Genomic DNA, 21,545 nt, shown 5'->3' on the forward strand with positions numbered 1-21,545 from the left:
ACACACAGTGTTTAATTTTAAGTGTTTACTCCCAAATACCCACAGAAATCTTGAAACGTCAGTGGTGCTACTTGTGGCTTTGAAAACAACAAAGCAGTCGTAGAGATGACAAACGTCAAACAAAGCTTTGCCTCATTAAAAAACAAAGTCAGCCAAAGAAGACGGAGAGAGCTGGAGGCTATGATTCTGCTTCAGTCATATTTTTCTGAGACATTACCGGCTGGTGCAGAGTTAGCTGTACATATGAGATTCGGTGTTGGACCTCGATCTGTGGCCATCTGCTCCCGATTTGACTGCAGCAAACGCCGTCTGGTTTGGTGCCAGTCGGAGACTCGCTCGACACCTGCTGCTTGGTGGCAACAACCACCGAGACACGAGCCCCATGGGACTGCCAAGAGAGACCCAGATTTGTAGTGGGATAAGAATAACTTCTGAGGAGCGACTTGTGGGTTAGAACTTTATTTACCAAAAGCTACGCGAGAGAGGCTGATGCATAAAACATGGTGGGTGACTTTTCAAACATGAGGAAATAGTTCAAGTACTTTGAAAGTAAATCAACAGAAAAAGAAGACGCTTAATGGCTGAGTCACATTCCCAAAATGCAGAAGTATGGTGACGGTATGCAACATGTTGCTAATGAAGGAATGCAAGTTTCTTCCCTAACAAATACAGTGTTTTTAACATGGTAAAAAGGTAAAAGCCATGTGATTTTGGGCCTTTAATTACCGTTACTCAACAGGAAGACGTTGAAGTCTGCTTTTACACTCCACACAGAGACAATCTTTCCATCTCTCCCCTTCACCTTTCCACCCGAGGCCTCCCTCATCATTTCCCCATCAGTTACATCTCAGTGAGCTGACATGCCAGAGAGATACTAATCCTGAATGCGATCGAGCATCTGAGAGCTGCCAGAGACAGACTGCAGAGATGTCCCTCTGTGTTTAGCATCCGGTTACATTTCAGCCAGAGTGAAGCACCACCTCTCTGACCTCAGCTTGACTGGCTGCTGCAGAGAAGTGGATCTTATAATGGTGTCTGTGGGTGTGTGTCAAGAGTGTATGAGTGCTGGAAATCTTGAGAATGTATACAAGAAATGTCAGCTTCTCGGTTGGTGATACAGTCCAGTATTATACTAACGTGGGGACATTCACACAGAAAAACTACATGCACCTAGTTGTTCCCAGCGTACCTGCTTGAAGGACGGATTCAATACATAAACAAAGCATAACGAGCCACTCTGCACTGCAGATAGTTTGTGTGATCGCAACAAACCGACGGCTACACCTTCTTTGTGTTTATCTCACACCGCTCAACTCTTGCCTAAAGCAGAGTGCAAAGAATGCTACAAACAAAAGGAATGCAACATTATCTATAACAGGTACAAGCTATCCAAACTCCCCACATAGCAGACAGCTGATGGCGGTGGTTTGAGGTGAATTAAAAGGATTAAGCGATAAAATAATGACATAAAAAAAAAAAAACAGTATCAGGAAAATGCATTCAGTGCCATGTTGGATTTTAAGGTCAGGTCTGACACAGTTCCTCCTATTTTCCAGCATGGAAATGCAACTTTGTAGGCCGTTTCATTTGATTTTAGGTGGAATGCGTCGTTAGTATGTGTTGACACCACATTCCAAGACTGAGCTCTACAGCTCCCCTTAAATAGATGGACAAAATTAATTAAGTAGGAAAAGCATTGTTGCTCTGCCCCGGGCAGTAAGCAGAAGTAAGACAATCCACACAATTCTGAAACATGAAACAGGATGATGCCATGACAAATGTCCTGTGACCAATAAAGCTAATCTGAGAGGTGGGATCCTCCAAGCTGTGCTGTTTTATTCAGCCAAGGGCACAGTTGTGATTCCAGTCAGTCTCAGCTGTGGGGCAGCAGGGTGCAGGCAGATGGGAAACTTGCCAGAATAACTGACCCAGGTCAGTAACAACATTTCCCAATAAGGACTTTGTTTACAGTGGCTATGCTAGCAATATCATTTAGTTTAGAGCCAATTGCAGAGTTCCTCCAAAGTTCCTTCCTAAGTTCTACTGGACGAGACTTGGCCAGGAAGGAACCTCACAAAGTGAATTGAAAATATTCAGGCTGCATTTAAAGGCGACGCTGTCAGAAAGGACATTCAAACGGGAAGGAAAAGACGAATATCTTATCCTGATTATACTGGGATGTACAGCTGTAAAAGGTAGAGACTGCGGGAAACATGGAGAGAACGGGCCACAAAAAGGAAAATCAGTAACCACGGAATGGTGGATGTGATGGATGTGAAAGATGGATGTGGAGAAGCGAGGCATCAAAACAACAGGCTGGTGTTAAACGTTCAAATCGGATTCTAATACACTATCCCATCAAACGAGAGGCAATGTATTTCCCCACGAGAAAAGGCGGTATGATGAGGCTCATTTCCGACACACAACACGTTCAGTTTACTGCGAGTGGAAGCCCGCCGAGCCTGATATATAAAAGAGAATAAGTGAGACTGAAGGGTGAAGCTATGAGGAGATGGGATATTAGATTGTGATCCACCTTGCAGAGGAGGGCTTGAATAATAACACAGCAGCGGCAGAGGGATGGAAAAGAGCAAAAGCAGCACACTGCATCACCGAGTGACGCCACGGTTTATCCTCACGCTGTGTCAATCAGCTGTGAGTAGTTTCAGAAAATATTCTAGAATTTCCACAAAAGGCAGGCAGCCCTTAGCTGTTTGGTTTACAAATTTTGGTGGCGATGCGATTATGAGATCACGAAAATTAAGCTCTTCTTAGTCACATGGAAACGCCAAACAAAGCCAACGCATGAAAAACGGTCGAGAAGCGGTCCGGCAGTTTGTTTGAAGGGCAGTCGGCTGCATTTATTGCCTCATTTCCTCAGATATGTTCATTTCATTCAGGGATTTAAAGTGATGACCTCGAAGCACCTCCCCAAGCATTACCAGGATGGAGTTACTTGCCTGGTTGGTGCTCAGCGTGTCTATTCCGCTGTATCTTGTCCTTGGTTGACAGACTCCTAAAGGTGGGCTGATTTTACTGACGCAACAATGGCTGCTTTGGCAACATTTCCAGACGACCATATTCGAACGTAAATTAATGTGTACGTGCTGAGGAGTGTTGGCACATACTGATACTGTACTAATCAGCTTTCAGTTTCAGCTGGACACTGAGTCACGGCTGACTTGTTCCACACAATATCCAATTTCCAGCAAATTTCAGCTTGTGTCCACAGAGAGACGCTGCCAGAATGACTCCGCTGCGTGTCACTCCGGCTCCGAGAGCTTTCTTTCCGCAAGCACGACTCATTAGCTGCTCAATTGAACTCGTGTTACCGGTAGAAATAACTATTCAGCAAACATAAAACGAGTGCTCGGCTTCATAACTAATGTAGAGGTTCTCATTAAAATGAAAGTGACACATCCTCTCAGAGCTGAGACAGACGGGATCAAGGCTGAGGGGAAGGCAGGAATGTAAGTGAATCTTTTATGAAGTAAAACAGAAGCATTAACCTGCTGTGGAGCATGACGACGAGAGCCTGTGTGGCGACTTCAGTGGGTTTTTTGAGCCTTGTTTAAGATGCCAGTAAACAGTTCATCTCTTATTCCACATGTACATGGAAGAGTTTGAGGGTGGAGGCAGCAATCACACCGCCTGGGTCTTATTGTCTGTATGAGAGAGACTCTTACGGCTGGAGTCCATGTAACACTTTTCTCATCACAGCGCGAACCCTGAAAAGAGAAAAAAGTGGAAGATAAACTTGTTGTTGGTGTCTGACATACAGCTGAGACACTGGCAGGTGACAGCAGAGCAGAATGTTGTGCTTTTGCACCGCGAACCCCCTGAAAGGAGTCTCTCTTAAAAAGGTTCCTTAATAAACCTAAAATAGGCCCTTGCTGTGAGAATGCTGCGATTTTCATGGCACTGATGTCTCTGACGGATTGCGTTGCACAGCAAACTCTCCCCGCACCAGAGCTGCCAAGATGTTGTCGAGAAAAACTCATTCTGCTGTCAGTAAGGGGGCAGGTTCATCTGCCGCTCGTGGTGAAATAAATAAGAATGGATAAGAATACGTACTTGGGCGGTTAAACGGTTAAAGTGTAGAATGCTGCACGGGTTAAAATGGATGCGTGTTGTCACCATACTGCTGTCATAGAAATGAAAAAGCGCTCAAACGCTGGCAGGAAGCGCTTCCGAGCTCGCTGCCAGTATGTTTCTGCCCGAGAAAAGTGCATCAACTGAAACAGGGCCAGTGGAATAAGGAGATGGATTCTCATAGAGTGGTAAGTACCATTAAACAATACATGCTCCACATAACAAATAAATAGCTAGCAGACAGGCTGCAATTAAGAGTTATTAGTTTAAGGGATCCATGTGTCTTGAGTACACTAATTCAGTTACAAACCAATAAAGCAGTGAATCACACAATTAAAGTTAATTTGACCGAAACAGAACGCAGGAGGGGAAAAAGATACAACGCCAAGTAAAACAAAGCCCTACTGCTATGGGAGTTATGAACCAACAAATGAGAAGTAGCGAGTGACATCGTATATCCACAGATTTCCCAAGAGGCGCCTTCAACCATCCAAACAAGTCACCGAGCTGACGACAAACAGACCACCGAGGGAGAGAGAGGCCAGGGAAAGTAGGTGGAGCCACGGAGGCCGTCATTTATTCCACATCACTTCAGCCGCTGCCTTGTTCACAGCTGACTCAGAACGCTGCCGGATAAACGTGACGCTGAAAGTCGTGCAAAAAAGCTGCTCGTTTGAAAACCCCGGCGTGAATTAGTGCAGGAACGAGACGTCGGCAGCCACACCCACAAATGAGCTTCAAGGGTGTGGCGCTGCAAAAGAAAGAGGGGGGGGGAAAGGCATGTGAAAAATCAATTCTGAGGTGAGAACTGGACTCTTATGCTGTATAAGCTGGGCTTGAAAATGTTTGCTCATAAAGTCCATGCTGCACTGAGAGGTCAGATATAGTGACGGATGCTCAGAGTTCTGTCACTTGCTAAAAGCACGACTAATTATTTTTCTCTTTTTACCCCTAATTCACTTAGTTGGAGTGAGAGAAGATTAGATTCCTCAGGCCTCGAGTCCAACAGGGAAACGTATCGCTAACTATTGATGAGCAGTAGTTTGTGTTCCTGCCAGTGAAACACTGCTCTGTTTTATGTAGGAGAGCAAACAGTTGTTTCCATGTGTGACAGCTAAATGTGAGCTTTAAACAAATAAGGTGAGGGAGGGGGGGTTGGATAATGTTTTTTGAGCTCTACTCCTCTACACAAAATAGCTAAATCCAGATTCCGGAGTAATCTAAACTTCTCTGAGTCATTAACTGTGCTAAATGAACTGTGAAAGATGCGCAGCGGGTAAATTCAGTCGCTCCGCTGCCGCATCCACTCCAGCTCCTCTGTAGTAGCCGGTCTTCTCACAGTAAACAAACGGAAATAATGAGGTGTGCCAGCCCTCTTAGTGGTAGCGGTGTTGACAGACAGCTATGAGTAATGTGACATCCAAATCACCCCATTATAAGCTCGTCTCCCACAGCTGATTCGCTGACAGATTTGCCTCTGAACAGCCGAGCAAAACGAAAGAAGAAGAAGAAGAAGAAGAAAAGATGGCACTGTCAAAACAATGTCCTCGCTGCGGCAGTGAGGCTCAGTCGTTGCCCCCTGGCAGTCCCGACTATCTCAGTCTGGGTTACTGCAGTAACCAGAGGAGAGCGATCGTTTGTCTTCAGCTCCTGAGTGAGCTCAAGTGAAGAATCCCTTTCTAAAACTGTGCCAAAGACATAATAATATGTCTCAAGTGTGACGGCCAACTGTAAACATCAGGTAACTATTCTAAAACAGTGCTGTACATGAGGAAGTATGAGTGTGTCGGACATGAAGCTGCCTATTTCAAAGCCTTGCCAAAGACAAAAATAATAAAAATGTCCCTCAAGGTGAAGACTGTTAGAAGATACGCCGCATAGAAGTCTCGAGATGTTACCTCTGCAGCCTGAAGGCTGACGATACGGTTTCTGTATCTGTTTCATGCAAACAAGGCAGCTTCAAAAGAGCATTAATGTCTCATGATGCTCTATAAGTTTGCCTGTTTGCAATCACATTCAACGCGAAGCCACGGCTCAGAGCCCTGCCTCAGCCTCAGAGAAACAATCAAGAGACTGGGGATAAATAGACAAGAGAGTCAAAGCCAACTGGGGGGGAAAGAAAGAAAGAAAGAAAGAAAAAAAAAGGAGGGAAATGAGAGGCAACTACATTCCAGTGCAGTGTTTGGTATTGTGCAAGCTCTGGGAGAGTGGTTGCAGTCTGGCCTGGGAAAGAGCCGGAGCAGGTCCCCCGAGGGGACCGATCCACTGGCCTCCAGAAAAACACCAGCAGAGAGGCAGAGCAGACATGGCCAGATGTGTACGAGTACACAATGCATGCAAAAAGAACACACACACACACACACACACACATCACTCAAAGGAAATATGACTGGAATTCATTATATAACATCTGACTGGAAAACACAAAATATGTTTGAGGGAAGCTCGTCTAACAGCGAGGAGAAGCTGCACATATGTGTGTTTTTCCAAAACTCCAAAAACAAATGGACAAAGCAGCCAGATTTGAAAAGTGAGGCCCAAAAAAAAACTTTTAAAAGAACGCGTCTTCAACAGGGGCAGCAGAGGGTAAGTGCTGTGAATCTAAATGACTTTAGCGTCTCAGTCACTGGTTCCAGGTCCTTTTCAAAGCAGCTAAATTCATAAATGATGCTTATTTGGAGGAAAACAGACAAAGGATGGCATATTTTAAGGAAGCAGCTATCATGCGGGCTTCCACTGGACCGAACAACTGTTCCACTTTCGACAGGAATCAAGTTTCCACCTAGTAGCAAAGTGACATCATAGAGAACTTCAGATAAGTCCCAGCTTGCTTACACACATTTATAATTGCACCTGGTCACATAATTCCTGAAGAGAGACAAAGCGTTGCTTGTTTTGCAGGTAAATGCAAGCGCAACCCCAGTGTCCTCGTCACCGGAGCAGGTAAAAGTCTGCAACCTTATATTGTCAGATTAGTGGCTTGGCTCTGCACTTCTCAGCGTTTCTCAGGGGAACTTCAGCCTCACTGAGCACTGTGCAAATGCCATGTTATCCAAGACAAAGACCACAAAGGGAACAGTCCACAGGAGACCATTAAAGCCGATCCGTACAGGAGGCGGTTCGACATGAAACCTGATGGCGTCTTGCATGAGCCGCATGGATTCTGTAAAGAGGAAATACTCCCACACACCGTGAATTACATGCAGCGTGTTTATATCAACGATGTGAGGCCACCAACAACAACGATGCGTTGCAGTTGATTTTGTTTTCTTTTTTTTCTCCATCTTTCACCCCCACGGACACGCTCTCGTATCCACTCACACTCTGGTGTACAGCAGGCATGGTGATGAGCCAGGGGCAGCGTGCCGATGACTGCGGAGAGCTCCAGAAGGATTTCTCGCCCCTGACAAACTGCTCCCCCCCTCATCCTTTCTCCCACCCGCTCTGCCCCGTGGGGGGAGAGGTTTCCTGAGGGCGGCGCGGCACTGAGAGCTGGATCTTATCAGGGTGCCGGTGGGGAGCAGCTGGGAACACAAAAGAACCCGATTCCTTTAGCTTTAGATTGGAACATTTAGCTGGTTCCATTCTAGTCCAAATATTCTGGTCATCTCGAGTACCTTTTGTGTAACTCCAGTTTGTAATCATCTCAATTTTAACACCCATTAAAAACCAGATCATTTCTCGCGGTGCCCTGATTTGTAAGTGATAGCAGTTGGACCTTCAGGAGCACCAGCCTACCCAGGCCCGAGTTACAGTTTCTATAGAACAAGCATGAGAATATAAAGGCCGAACGCATCGGAGGCTACGGGAGTCGGCAGCAGCCCTGAGATGAAAATTAAGCTGGAAAAGCTTGTCCTACTTTCTTCAAAGGACAAACGCTTGTTTCTGCTGCGGCTCTCAACTCTGGGAGAAAATAGAAGGAGGGAACAGATTTGATAACGGTTCCCAATTACCGCCAATAAAAAGAAAGTGGGTTTCTGTGCGTGGAGACATTCTCCTCCTCTTCCCATGGTAGCGTTGGACAGTGTTGGGCTGATGGCATTGGAGGACAGGCCCATTTCACTAATGATTGGACCGTGTCTTTGTTTCTCTGCCTGCTAACTGTGTTCTCTGGAGAACGGCTACTCTAATCCAAAAAGCCTGGCTTCGTTCGGAAGGCATTCGCAGCTGCCTTCTTGTGCTGGGTCAAATCGGGGCGGTTGTTCCCAAATGTGACAGTCTTTGAAGAGAAAGAGAAAAAAAGAATTCAATCAAAAAAGGAAGGTGGGAAAAAGTCATCTTTTAGAGAGTTTTTGTTTAAAGTCAACGAGTAATTTCAATATGCTCGTCAAAAACAGCAAAGCGTTGTAGCGATACTTTCCAGCAACTAGAGAACACAATGCCACCTTTTATTGCTCCAAATTTAAGAGAGGAGGCAAGCAGAGTGGGCTGAGAAGCAAATGCATCAAATGCATGAGAGGCAACATGACAGCGTCCAATAACACTCAACAACGCTTAATCTTTCCTTAGCTGCCGAGTGCAAAGCTAAAGCTAATGGACACTGGAAAAAGCAGGGGACGGAGGGGTGCTAAAACCATCCTTAACCACTTTAGCTTCCAGGTGAAATTCACAAGGGATGGACTCTCCTGTCCAAGCTTTGATGCCTTTAAATCTTCTAAATTTCTTTAAATCTAGGCTAAAAACATACTTATTTCAGATGGCTTTTAATACCCAGTAGTATGGTGACACTTTTATATTATCTTATTCAATTTTGCTGTATTTTATTGCGTTTACTGTTATTTTATTGTTTTGTACTTATTCTTTTCTTTATTTATTATCTGCTGTAAAGCACTTTGGCACACCGAAATGGATTGTTGTAAAGGGCTGAATAAATAAATTACATTTCCATTTAAGTCAAAAGCTTCAACAGTAGCCCAAAGGAAAAGGTGGAACCTGCATTTCATCCTCCGTGCTTCCTCCAACCTGTGTGAGAGTCTCATTAAAAAGAGAGAAAGAAAGACGTCTGTAAAATGTACAACACATTAAGTATCTATTATCAACACACACACACACACACACAGTAACATCTGTGTTGGGCGCGGTGGAGTCTGAGCACATGCAAACTGAGCGGGACCCAAACCTGCCGAGACACCCCGACGCAGATGGCTGCCTCTCACCCATCTGGCACTGAGACGCGTGCAATCCGAGATCATTACGGAGATAATACGTGCATGACAAGGTAAGCACAGGTAAGTCATCATCAAACTCCTTCAAACGAGCAGAAAAGGAGGAACTTTTGCTACATTTGCAGCATAGCAGTCAGTGTGTTGATGGCAACCGATCAAATGACTGTTGAGCGTTTTACTGTCTTTCAGTTCATCTTTGGTTCCACAGGACCAAAACAACTCGTCTTACTGCTCATCCCTCATCAGGACATTTGTACACACAAAAATCAAAAGGCGGCAAATGCCAGAGACCAGCTGACAAACGCATTTAAACGCATTTAACTCACGGGGAAGTTTCTAAGACCAAAATGTACCTAAAAGCCCAGAAACACATCTGCACCACTGAGAATCTATGATGAATGAATAAACAAACAAATAGCTGTAGCCATGATGGTGAAGTGTTCAATTAAATCCATGCAGCAACCACCTTCACCGTTATCCACGATGTATCGAATGTTTGGACAAATCGCTTTAGAGAACTTTCTATTTCACGCAATCTCATTCCGTAATCGCTTCGTAAAGCGCGAAGAAGAGACTTGGATCCACGAAGAGTAACCAAACTTTTTCTAACACCAACTTACAGTGTGAAAAATATTCAATAATGGGGAGACAGATACTGCAGAGGGAAAACTAAAGAAAAAGGAGACCCAACAGAACCCAGATGGACAAACGAAGCGAGGAAGGCCCGCATAGCCACACCAAACAGAAGTGAACTCACAGAGCAATGAATCAAGCTGCAGCACTGGCAGCCATGGAGTCCCGGTTGGTGGAGCAGAGAGGACCGACTGCTGGAGCCTACAGATGACAGAGAGACAGAAGGCAGAGATAAACAGAATGCACAAAGGTGGGAGAAAAGAGGGGGGCGAGACAGAGAAAACAAAAAAAAAAAAAAACATGGAGGGAGTGAGAGAGAGAGAGAGAGAGAGAGAGAGAGAGAGAGAGAGAGAGAGAGAGAGAGAGAGAGAAGGGGCGGCGGGGGGAAAGCATTTTGTTACTTTGCCTGAAGCAGATCTCTGAACACTGGCTCATTTTCAGAGCAACTCATTGTTCTGGCACAGCGTTACAAAGCAGCTTCAGATTCACCGTCACACCGATACACAGCCATCTTAGGGCTATAGACACGCTATTACAAAAATGTTCACATCTCCTCTGGCCTTACGGCGACCCTAAGGTCAAGTTGGCGCAGGACGGTAAATAAAACAGCTCAATAAAGACGGGGCAACTAAATCCAACACATTCTGCATCTAGTTTGTAAACTACAGAAAACAGCAACAGGTCTCCTTCAAGGCAACACCTCTGAAAGTATGTGAGGAGGGGAGAGTTCTCAAGCTCATTCCATACATTAGGAGCACTGAAAGGAGAGAGCACTTTTACCCAGCTCACAGTTTTGTGTCTGTGTGTGTGTGTGTGTGTGTGTGTGTGTGTGTGTGGGGGGGGGGGGGGGGTATTTTAATCTATTCCTGAAGCTCAATTCAGCAGCAGCATGTATGCATCCATCTTGTGCTGAAAATAAACCGGACAGCTACAGTTCTCCTAATCCATTTGGTGGGTTTAATGCCAACTGTGAAGGGAAGACATACTTTGTGCCACAAATCGAGGCGGCTCAACCCATCGACAAATTCTATCCTCGCCTTTGTTGTAGGATCCCATTTGAGGTGTTGTATTGGACAGAAAATGGGTGTTGCTATGCAACCGAGAAAAATACGTGCAAACAAAGCGAAATCATCGTCCCGTATTTAATACCGCGGCATGTTAATGCATGCGAGGACGGAGCGTCGACTTTGGAATAAAAATGACAGCAATCATCTCTGGAGGCCCCCCCCACCCCCCACCCCCGTCCCATGAGTCCATTTATTAGCTTTAAATGAAAAAAGTCATCTTTCAAACAGGAACAACTGGAGGAAATAAAACCTGGACAGTGATGTGATAAAACCGTCAGCGTGTTAGTGAGTAAATGCAGTTTGGTTGCAGAGCTGTGCCTTTGTCTGCGAGCCGTTTGCAGTTCCATGCTGGTTAGAGCCGGGTTGGGTTGGTTTAACAGAGATTCGAGCAAATCTTTAACACAAGACTGTTGCACAGATCCAGCAGAACTACTGACAGTTCTTTACGGTTCATTTTTTTTTCGAGAAATATGCTCTGGTTACGATGGCGACTTTAATAAGCCAGCAAGCTGATTTCCATTGAGCCTTTCAGAAAACACCTGGTTGAAACTCACTTGCATCACAGCAGCAGTCCTTCCCCAGACGTCTGCGACTTATCGTAGAAAAGCGACCGACTAAACGAAGGCTAACAGAAAAGCTCGGTTGTGTGAGCGTTGCCCTGTTCCTCTTTTCCATCTCATCACTTGTGCTCGTCTTTCACGTCCTGAACAGTGCTTTTCATTTGAACCAGGAAGTGGGAACTTCGGAGTCACATTTCCAACTCAAAAAGTCAAGCTGCAGCTGAAGCTTCTGCTCTGTCGGATTACATTAAAAAAAAAAAAACTGAGGTAACTGTCTTTGGAGCCAAAGATAAACGATTGTAAGTCACCACAGAGCTTCAACCTATAAATCTAAACACTACCAACCAGGCCAGAAATCTGGGTGTAGTGATGGACTCAGACCTAAATTTGGACAAACACATTAAGGCAATAACAAAGTCAGCCTACTATCACCTTAAGAATATATCAAGGCTAAAAGATCTGATGTCTCAGCAGGACCTGGAAAAACTAGTCCATGCATTCATCTTTAGTAGGCTTGATTATTGTAATAGCATCTTTACAGGTCTGCCAAAAAAGTCAGTTAGACAACTGCAGCTCATCCAGAACTCAGCTGCTCGAGTCCTCACTAAGACCAAAAAAGTGGAGCACATCAGTCCAGCTCTGAAGTCTTTACACTGGCTGCCTGTCCATCAGAGGATAGACTTTAAAGTTCTGATGCTGGTCTATAAAGCTCTAAATGGTCAAGGACCAAAATACATCAGTGACCTCCTGACCCACTATGAACCTTCCAGCCCCCTCAGGTCACCTGGATCCGTTTTTTTTTTTTTTTTTTTTTTTTTTTTTAAAAAATCAGTTCCCAGAGTCAGAACCAGACATGGAGAAGCTGCATTCAGCTTCTATGCTCCACATGTCTGGAACAAACTCCCAGAAAGCCTCAGATCAGCTGAAACACTCAGTGTATTTAAGTCCAGGTTGAAGACTATTTTCAGCTGCATTTGAATAAGCTTGAGTTTCAAAACAGAATCATATTTTAACTATTGATTTTATCTTTCATATATATACTTTTTTCTGATTTTATCTATTGTTCCTATTTCTTTCTTTTGCTTAAATTTTAAATCGTGCTTTTTATTTTTTATTTCTTCTGTTTTAATGTCTCTGTAAAGCACTTTGAATCACCTTGTCGTTGAATTGTGCTATACAAATAAACTTGCCTTGCCTAGCCTTACATACTGCCATCGATGCGTTTGTTCCTGTAACTTCATATGAATCTTTGGAGCAAGACGGCATGTTGTTTTGAGAAAACTCAAAACTGGAGCTGGAGTTTTGTATTGGATTGCATAAAGGAAGAGACGCTGTCCTCGGATGAAGTACGAGTTGTTTTTCCGAGCTACAGACTTACTGTAGCACAATAAAACCGTCAGGAGTGGAGAAGACTGGCTGTTCAAAGGGCTAAAAAGAAAAACTAACTCGGAAAAAAGGGACATTTTCAGCTGTTTCCTTCCATTCCTGCATTAAGCATCGCCAGCTTAACACGCTAAATGAACTGTTCTGGCGGTGCAGCTTGCCGTAGTTCGAAAACCATGACTCATCAAAGACCGTTTATCAATGACGAATCAGGAGAATGAAAAGAAACCGATGCCTGATTGCCATCGTTTTACGACAAAGATTACGCTGTTTGTGTTACATAACCCATGTCTGAAAAGAGTTTAAGGATCATTTGAAAACTGAGGGCAGTTAATACCCGTTTGTGCACAATTAGTTCCACGAGATTTCCATTATTACTCAATAACAGAATGATGCTCCAGCAGTGGCCACCCACATATAAAGCGCCAACATACCTGAGAGTGTACTTTGTATCTGACCCATAAACCAAACTCCAGCTGACTTGGAAGCCTCAACGAGGTATGACAAATGCTTTTTGTTCCACCCTTCTGCCTCATTTCATCACCATCCTGCTTCTCTCCAATAGAAGCAGTCTGATCAAACCCTCATTTCACAACCGCTATAACGTGACATCGCATACTGCAACGCTGCTTGGTTTGCACATCTCGGCAGATTTCAAGAAGTGCTGTTTGCGGGGGCCATCGCACGCACGTCCTCGCCTCTCAACGCCGTTGACCACACTCCCTCCCTCGCGTCTGGTAAACAACAGCTGGTTGTAGTAGTCCATCTGCTACCTGTGAATTCCCTTCCACGGGGCTCGCAGCTCTTACATAGTACTAGCTCGGCTCCTCTGAGGGGGTGGACTTCCAGTAACAGCATGAGTATGTGTTGATGCTTTTACAGCACGCTATAATAATAGCGGTTTGAATTGTCGACTGGCACACTCAGCTGTGAGCAGGCTTTTATAATTGACGGTCTGTGCTTTTTTTTTTTCCCCTCAAAGCATGACTCGGTCATAAATAAATGGACTGATTATTGCTGTGGCTGTTGTCTGGAAGGTGCATTCAATGTCTCAAGTGTATGCTGGAGAATTAAGCTTCCGGCTGGTCCGATGACTCAGTCCGCTCGTGTGTGTCGAGCTGTTATTCGTACATATCGGACATATCTGAGATGTAATGTGATTTTAACGACTGCATTTTCAAAAGTCAGCGATACCCGACCAAAAAAGATCAAAAAAGGCTGTGATTGGTGCAGCTTTTCCCTCTTTCCTTCCAGGTCACCTGCATCGTCCTCGATTTGCTATCTCTCTCTCATCGAGTACTCAAAACACAAAGTCAAGCTTCTCAAAACACCTCAAGATAATGTAGCTAGGGATCACATCAATCCTGCTTGCACATGCTCAGTTAGACTCGAGTGCTCCTAGGAGCTCCGTGCACGCTCCTAGGAGCTCCGTGCACGCTCCTAGGAGCTCCGTGCACGCTCCTAGGAGCTCCGTGCATGCTCCTAGGAGCTCCGTGCACGCTCCTAGGAGCTCCGTGCACGCTCCTAGGAGCTCCGTGCACGCTCCTAGGAGCTCCGTGCACGCTCCAAGTTTCCATCTGTTTGTGAAAACAGCAAAGCATCAGTTGATATCAATAAAACTGCTCTCATTCACAGCTGTTCTGCTTCCAGACTCTGCGAAAATAAAAGTCTGATTTCATAGCTGCAGAATCATCTGACAAATGGCCACGATTCCAAGTAACGGAAAGGAAACAAAAGTCTAAATTCACTCTGCAGTGCGTTGGGTTATGCTCACATGAGCAATGGTCTCCCACAGAGAAAGTTAAAAGGCTCTCTTGAACATCTCAAACAATCCACAGCGACATATGGGCTCAACATGTGTGTACCGTATACTGTTGCAGGGGCGACGGCACGTTCGAGCTCCACTCAGCTGTGCATTTAACCGTACCGACTGCAGACCAACAGAGATCACAGGCTCCAGCTGACCCACTAAAACAAAACAAAAAAAGAAAAACGTACGGTGACAGTAAAGTTAAACTAAACTAAAGTAAAGCTGGACATGGGAGTTTGGTACAAGCCCCAGGAATGAGTCATTTGATTTTAATTGTGCGTACTGCCTTTTTGAAAGATACACACACAAGATACACAACACGATGATGACCGTCAGCCTCCTTTCTTCCTCAGTGGCATTTCAGCAGCACTGTGCGATCCGAAGGGCTCGTTTAGTTACAAAAATACACAAACAACAACACAAACTCCAGAACACAAAACTGTTATTTGTCTCTTTAGGTCTGTGAGTCGTCTACTTAATTTAAGGGACGGCAGCGAAGTCTGTCCTAAAAGTGCAAGACCGGTGTTTTTCTTCAGCACAGCGCGATTCTGTGGCTGAGTACAAAGAGGCACAGGAAGCTTTTACACAACAACATGGCTCAGTGGAAGACCACAGACAAATCATCACTTAAAATCCTGAGCTCAGTGGCAGAGTTGACGCCACACGGAGTCGCACACAAAGGCCGGTGCTGCTGGCCATTCAATGGAGTTTGTGTTGGTCCCCATCTTCTCCCGCCTGTCTGATCTTTGTCTCCATAACGACCATCTCCAAACTACTGTTCGTCTTTACGACCGGATGAATGACAATGGTGGCGAGCGGTGCTCTACCACAGCTAAAACTACCGGATTAATGGGAAAGGGAACACACACAGGTGAGCTGGAGCTAAAACAGAAAGTAACGGTTTGACGTCGAGTGTCCAAAACTGTCAGTTTCCCTGTTTCTATCCAGAGAATGCTTACTGACGGACATGTGGATTTTAATAATAAATAAATGAATTATCATTACAGTGCCGAGGCTGCCACTCGGAACATGATGCCTTTTCTGTCATCAGCTGATGCTGACAAGACTTCTGCTCCAGTTTTTGGAGACATTTACACTGACTGAAGGCTTTCTGATTGTATTTAGCATGTTCGTGTAAAAAGAAGCAGAAGAGCAACAAAAAATAACCTTCCAACTTCGAAGCAGGCCTTCTGCTTACTAATACAGCTTCTCGACCTCTCATTCAGATTCTTTTTTTAATCTATGCCATCAATCTTGATGCACAAAACCTGACTGAGAGTCTTCAGAACTAATCACGATGCGTGTTGGCAGGCGACGCTCCTTGATCACAACAAACCTGCAGGGATTCAGCTCCCTTTGACTATACAATTCTGTTAGTGTGCTGGAAAACACTGAGGTGTTCGCCAGCCCTCTTTTATCTTTATGTTTATGCATTTAGCAGCCGCTTTTATCCAAGGCGACTTACACTGGCAGGCAGTCAGGGAAGGGGATCTTGCCTAAGGACCCCTACTGGAGGTAGAACCCTTCATGCAGGGGATTTGAACCCATTTGAACCCCCACATGAAAGGTGGCAATCTTACCACTACACTATCCAGACCTTTTCTTAAGAGTTCAGTTTCAGCAGACGATCCTAGCAGTTTTGTATCTCACATTTTCAAGAAATTCAAATGCTTTAAGCAACACGTCTTTGGCAAGTTTCAGTTTAAGCTTCTTAATTTGTCTATAGAGTCGGGAGAGGATGGCTTCCAAATGATGCATTTCCCAGTCAGTTGGCTTTTGTATTAGCCTGCCTTTCGGCTCTCACGCGTGAGTGAAATGATGATTGGGAAAGGTATGAAACCGTGCCAATCAACACTTCAATGTGCCCGGGCTATTTTTAGGGTGCAGGAAAGGACCGATGTAACAGAACAGTGAACGCAACGTCAACTACTCCGGGAGCCAGCTTCTCTACAGCACCTCTGGTTTTGTGACATCACCTGTGTCATCACTGGGATCTCAGCAGAGATTCTTCACCTCCAGTGCAGGAGTCCTGCAACTGCAGCACCATGAAATAACGCTCTCGGCTTTGCAGATGTGTGCGCTTTGTGTTTTTCTGCTTCAAGTTGATAAGCAAAAACCAAGTGACGGAGGGGTGGGATTATCCAATATCCATCAAGTGAAAACAGTCACAGATAAAGTACCGATCAAACTGTATTAACATGACGGCTCGACAGGGCGGATTTCACTTCTGGAAAACAGGGAAAAAAAAGCAGCACCAGTTTGAGTTTCCCTGTTTGAGTCTCAGTCTGCAATTCTTTTTTTTTTTTAACCCAATTTCATGCTCCAGTTTCATAGTTAGCTAAAATCATGTAAAAATCATTTTGTTATGGCTGGAATTTCTTTGAGGATGGTGCTGAAAATGCAGAGTGAAAACGAGAGTTCCTTTCACCACACAGAGCTTTCTCTTGTTAAAAGAAAAAAGAAGAAGCTGAACAAGCTACTCCAAAACAAATTAAGTATTTAGAGTGATAAGACAAGCGCAAAGTTAAAAAAGATTGCATAAAGGAACCAAATAGAACTTAATCTCAGTTTTTGTCAAGTTTTGTGGGCAAACCCCAGGATAGCAGAGACACAAACGCTCTCATTGTTGCCCCAAACTACCGTACTGCGCAACTAAGGAAGCTCTCATTAAAATGTGAGCCAGCTTGTCCACACATCCTGCTTAATTAGAGGGTGTCCCGTCAGGCCTGAAAGTCCCTTCTCCAGTCACCTGACACAACAGACAGAAGAAGGTATGATACAGACACTTGTGTCTCCACCTCCCCTGCTCCTCCCAAACCTCACTTCATCGAATCTATCCCATAGCAGCAGCATTTTCTCTGTGGCCCTCTTCAGTCCTGTGTGATCATCCTGTCCGTCTGCGTCTCTGAGCCCGTCAGCCTGCAAGCAAGCCTCAGCCATACGGAGCAGACAGCAACAGTTGTTGAAGCCCTGATGCACTGGATGAGGAAGGAGGTGAGGAATGAACACCGACAAAGACGCGATTGTGGCAAACTACTTACAAAGCAGTGGTGTGAATCCAGTCAGTGGCCGAGGGTGTAGGAGAGGAGCCACGTGAAAAGCAGTCGAGATGAAGTCGATGCGTGAATGAGAGGTGGGGAGGGAGGAAGAGAACTAAGAGCTGCGTAAGAAGGGAGGGAACGAGAAGGAGAGGGGTTTAAAACGGGAAAACCAAAAACATGACAGGGCAGAGACGCTGAGGGAATGAGAGGGTGGGAGAAGAAGCTCGGACAGCGCAGAGAGTCTCATTAACTTCTCATTTACGGGACGAGAAAGAGAAACGCCAAGTGGAAGGGAAGAAGAAGAAGAAGAAGAACCCTGAGACAGCCAGATGTGAGAACCTTTCCCCCCTCTCTGTAGCAGTACTCCATGTTTAGTTCCCACATGTGACGAGGCCCCTGAAACAGCCGCATCAACTGAGCACATCAGGGGCTCAAGAAGTTCAGAGAGGGCAAGAAAAAGAAAAAAAAAGAAAAAGAGGGAGACAAAAGTGAGCAAATGAGGTTGAGCTGAATCATCCCGGTTCAACTGAATTCCCAAAGAGACGGACAGAGTCGAGCAGCTGCCAGCCTCTCCTTGATATGAATTCAAGCACAGGCAGACCCTGTTCTGCCAAGTACGGATGGAATAGATGTGTCAGTCGCTAAATAAGCTGCACAGCAAATGTAGGGCAAAACTTTATACTTCGCTCGAACAGGTGATAAAAGGTTAAGAAACTGCATTACCTGAGGATCCAGTTTAAAAAGGTTCCTAAATACAGAAAGATAACTAATGTCAGGTTTAAGCTGCAGGACGTTGCAAATGTTAATGCTTTACAGTAAAACATGACCAGATTGAACGGGAGGGATGTTTGAATCCCTGCGAGATGGAAATGTTACTTGAAGTCATCGCATTTTTTTAAGAAAAACTTCCATTTCAGAACAGAAAAGGGAACATCCTTTCAATTCAGAAGTGGTAAAAGGTACGGAAGGCAATTCAGTGTAGTGAACAAATCCAGTCATAAAGAAGGTAAAACTCAAAAGGGTCCCTTTTCTTTTGGGGATCAAGCAGTGGAGGTCATCCAGACCTTCAACTGGAGCTTTTGGGGTCATGTATACATACATATATACGTCCCATAGTCTTACTTTCAGCCAATTCAGCCAATCAGCTGCCTGTGGTGCAGCATTTCTTGCCAAATGAAATATCTACCAGAAACTATCATCAGTACAATCACCAAATGCAAGTTCAAAACAGTCCAACCTAAACAAACCCATCAATGTTTCCACAGCTCCTTCTCCCAGTTTCCACTGCCTCTAAAACGCACAAAACACATGTGAAAATAAAACGTGCCTGATGATTGACTTTTTTACAACCAAAACAAATCAGAGGCATTCCGGCGAAACGCTTCTCAGCATTTTGAAGGCAGAGACAGTTGATGACTCCCAGGTTTTTTCCAGTGTTTAGTCTCAGAAGCACTTCGGCACTAAATGAGCTTAAAAGAGGCCGTTTCCTCCGCCGCAGAGGTCCTGCGCACGCAGATGTCACTGCAGCTGGCGAAGGATATGCCGAGGCCTGCGTTGCCCCTGAAATCTGTTCTGACATCTGGATGGCGTGGCTTTTACACAGCAGGAGCGGGGTCCAGATTCAGAGTAAATTCAAGGCATTGGGGCGTCTGGGGGGTGCAAGGGCCCTACAAGGACATATTCTGCAATGAGGACAGCAGGTAGTTCATTACAAGACTGCTGTGCAAGGCAATTGATCAGGGGTTACAAAGCACATGCGGGTTCTATTATCCGTGTCATACACCCGCTCTATGGCAGGTGCGAGATAAAGCACGTAATAAGCTACAGACATAAAAGATGAAACTGAGAGCTTAAAAAGAGCAAAAGGCGCAAACCAAGAAAAAGATAAGAAATAGCATCGAGGCAGGAATGAAAGCCGGTGGGATTAAAGTAAGGCGAAGTGGGTTGGGGTGAAGTCAGGCTCAAGGGTCGCTAGTAATTAGCCACCCTAACAAAAAACAGACAGCTGATACAAGCAGGAGTTTCCTGGGAATTACCACTCCATGAAAGAGGAGTCCATGAAAATATCACCCATCTAGTCGCTCCACGTGAAGGCGAGAGTCAGCGGCGACGCTGTGTTTACCGAACACGGCTACAAAGATGCTGAATAGCTCCTCGAGTTTGAGATCAGTGGTGAAAAGGCTAAATAAAATATTATGCAGACAGGGGCACGGCTCTGCCAGGGGAAGAGAGAAAACACTGATTTAGAAAGTTTCTATCCATTCACAAACCACGACTACTTCCTCTCCATTCACTTTGTCCGGCAGCTAATGACTGGCTGAGCGCGGCAGAAAAGGATTAATTCCCAATCTATTCACATTAAGGTGGTCATACAAGCTGCTGAATCAGTGGGTGCACTTCGCCTTTCACACTGCAGAAAGCTTTTGGCTTAGTTTTTGGATAAATAACCCAATGTAGTATTTAGCTAGTTTTGAGACCTTGTAAGGACCAGATGTTTTTTTTTTTTAAATGATATATGTAAAACCTAAGAGTTGAAAGAGCACTTGTACTTTCCTCATGAGCAAAAATGCTACTTTTTTTTTCCTTTAACCTCACGGACTTCCATCCTATGACTCAACCGTTACAAACCTTCTGTTACCACACTTCATGCGACCTGGCCTCCAAGCAAAATGCCCGCGGTTAGGCACCACTATGCATGGCCAACCTGCCTATTATGGTCTGCCACCTTTCATCTGTGAATGTTAGTTTTGTGTTTGTGTGCGAGGCATAAATACTGCTGTCATGTGCGCTTCCACACGCAAACACCGCCGACTCCTCAGCTTGCAGCTGCTTTTCATCGCCACCCTCGCACATGTTTGCACATCGTTCGCTTCACCGGCCCCATCACGCTCTCTCTGTTTATCGGGGAGGCTTTTCTTCAGTCCTCTTTTATTCCCTCCCAAACTAGAATGACGGGAAATATAACGGGATCATCCATCCCTCCGCCCTTCACTGACGGCTGTCCTATATGCAGAAGGAAGGACTCGAGCAATCACATTGACTTCCCTTTACATGCACCGTGGTAATACAGTGAGAGTGTGAAATGAGTCTTGACCCATTCTTCTTTTTTTGATGGGAGGTTTACCCACTATAAATCAATTTTCCTATTGCACTCTGGGATAATAAAAGCTCTAACAGCATTATAACAGGAAAAAACGTAGCTTATCACTCAGTGATCTGACTGATATGTAAAGTGAGATGAAGAGGAAGGAAGTGAAGCAGTGCTCGGCATCAGGGGTCCACAACTTTCCCATTAGAGCTTAGCCACACTGGTTAAATCAACAAATCCCTGCGAGTAAGCGTAAGCGGGCTGAATCTCATTATCGTGGCCATTTATTTTTGGCAATTTCTGACATTCCAGTCATGATCTTTGATGCGATTACGGTGAGCAAGTCATGTATCGAGGCTCTGCTGCAGCAGGTACACGGTGCACGTGTGTTTACACCGACGGATTTCTTCAATTCTTTGCTAATCTTTCTCTACAGAGATTCCAACAAAACTTTGTACGTGGACACTCAAAGTGGTCTGATGTGAAGAGTGCCAACTCGTTAAATGACATGCACAAAGTAAGCCTGGCACTAATCTGCATGCTGTATAACAGAAGGAGTCTTATTTCCCCCCCCATCCTCACTGATAAAGAAACAGTTGCCCAGCAACGGATTTTTGTGTTTCAGCGTCGCCTTCCAACGAAGCAGCGATGTCAACAAACACAAAGAGACACTCATCCCGCTGTCTGTATACCAGGGGAGTGAGAA

The 21,545-nt window shown here is 45.0% G+C and overlaps 1 protein-coding gene across 2 annotated transcripts in view; it reads right to left on the reverse strand.

Annotated features, from left to right (window-relative positions):
- peak1 (pseudopodium-enriched atypical kinase 1) overlaps window positions 1-21,545 on the reverse strand; it is a 74,876-nt gene that overhangs the window by 25,902 nt on the left and 27,429 nt on the right. Inside the window, exon 3 of one of the 2 annotated variants that reach the window (XM_072386274.1) lies at window positions 10,015-10,091. The exons of the other annotated variant lie outside the window; for it this stretch is intronic. The gene's annotated coding sequence lies outside the window, so the exon portion shown is untranslated. The remainder of the gene's footprint in view (window positions 1-10,014; window positions 10,092-21,545) is intronic. 2 annotated transcript variants of the gene reach the window in all.

Source organism: Leuresthes tenuis, unplaced genomic scaffold (genome assembly GCF_036924035.1).
Source record: "Leuresthes tenuis unplaced genomic scaffold, fLeuTen1.0.hap1 SCAF_5, whole genome shotgun sequence".
NCBI classification, from domain to species: Eukaryota; Metazoa; Chordata; class Actinopteri; order Atheriniformes; family Atherinopsidae; genus Leuresthes; species Leuresthes tenuis.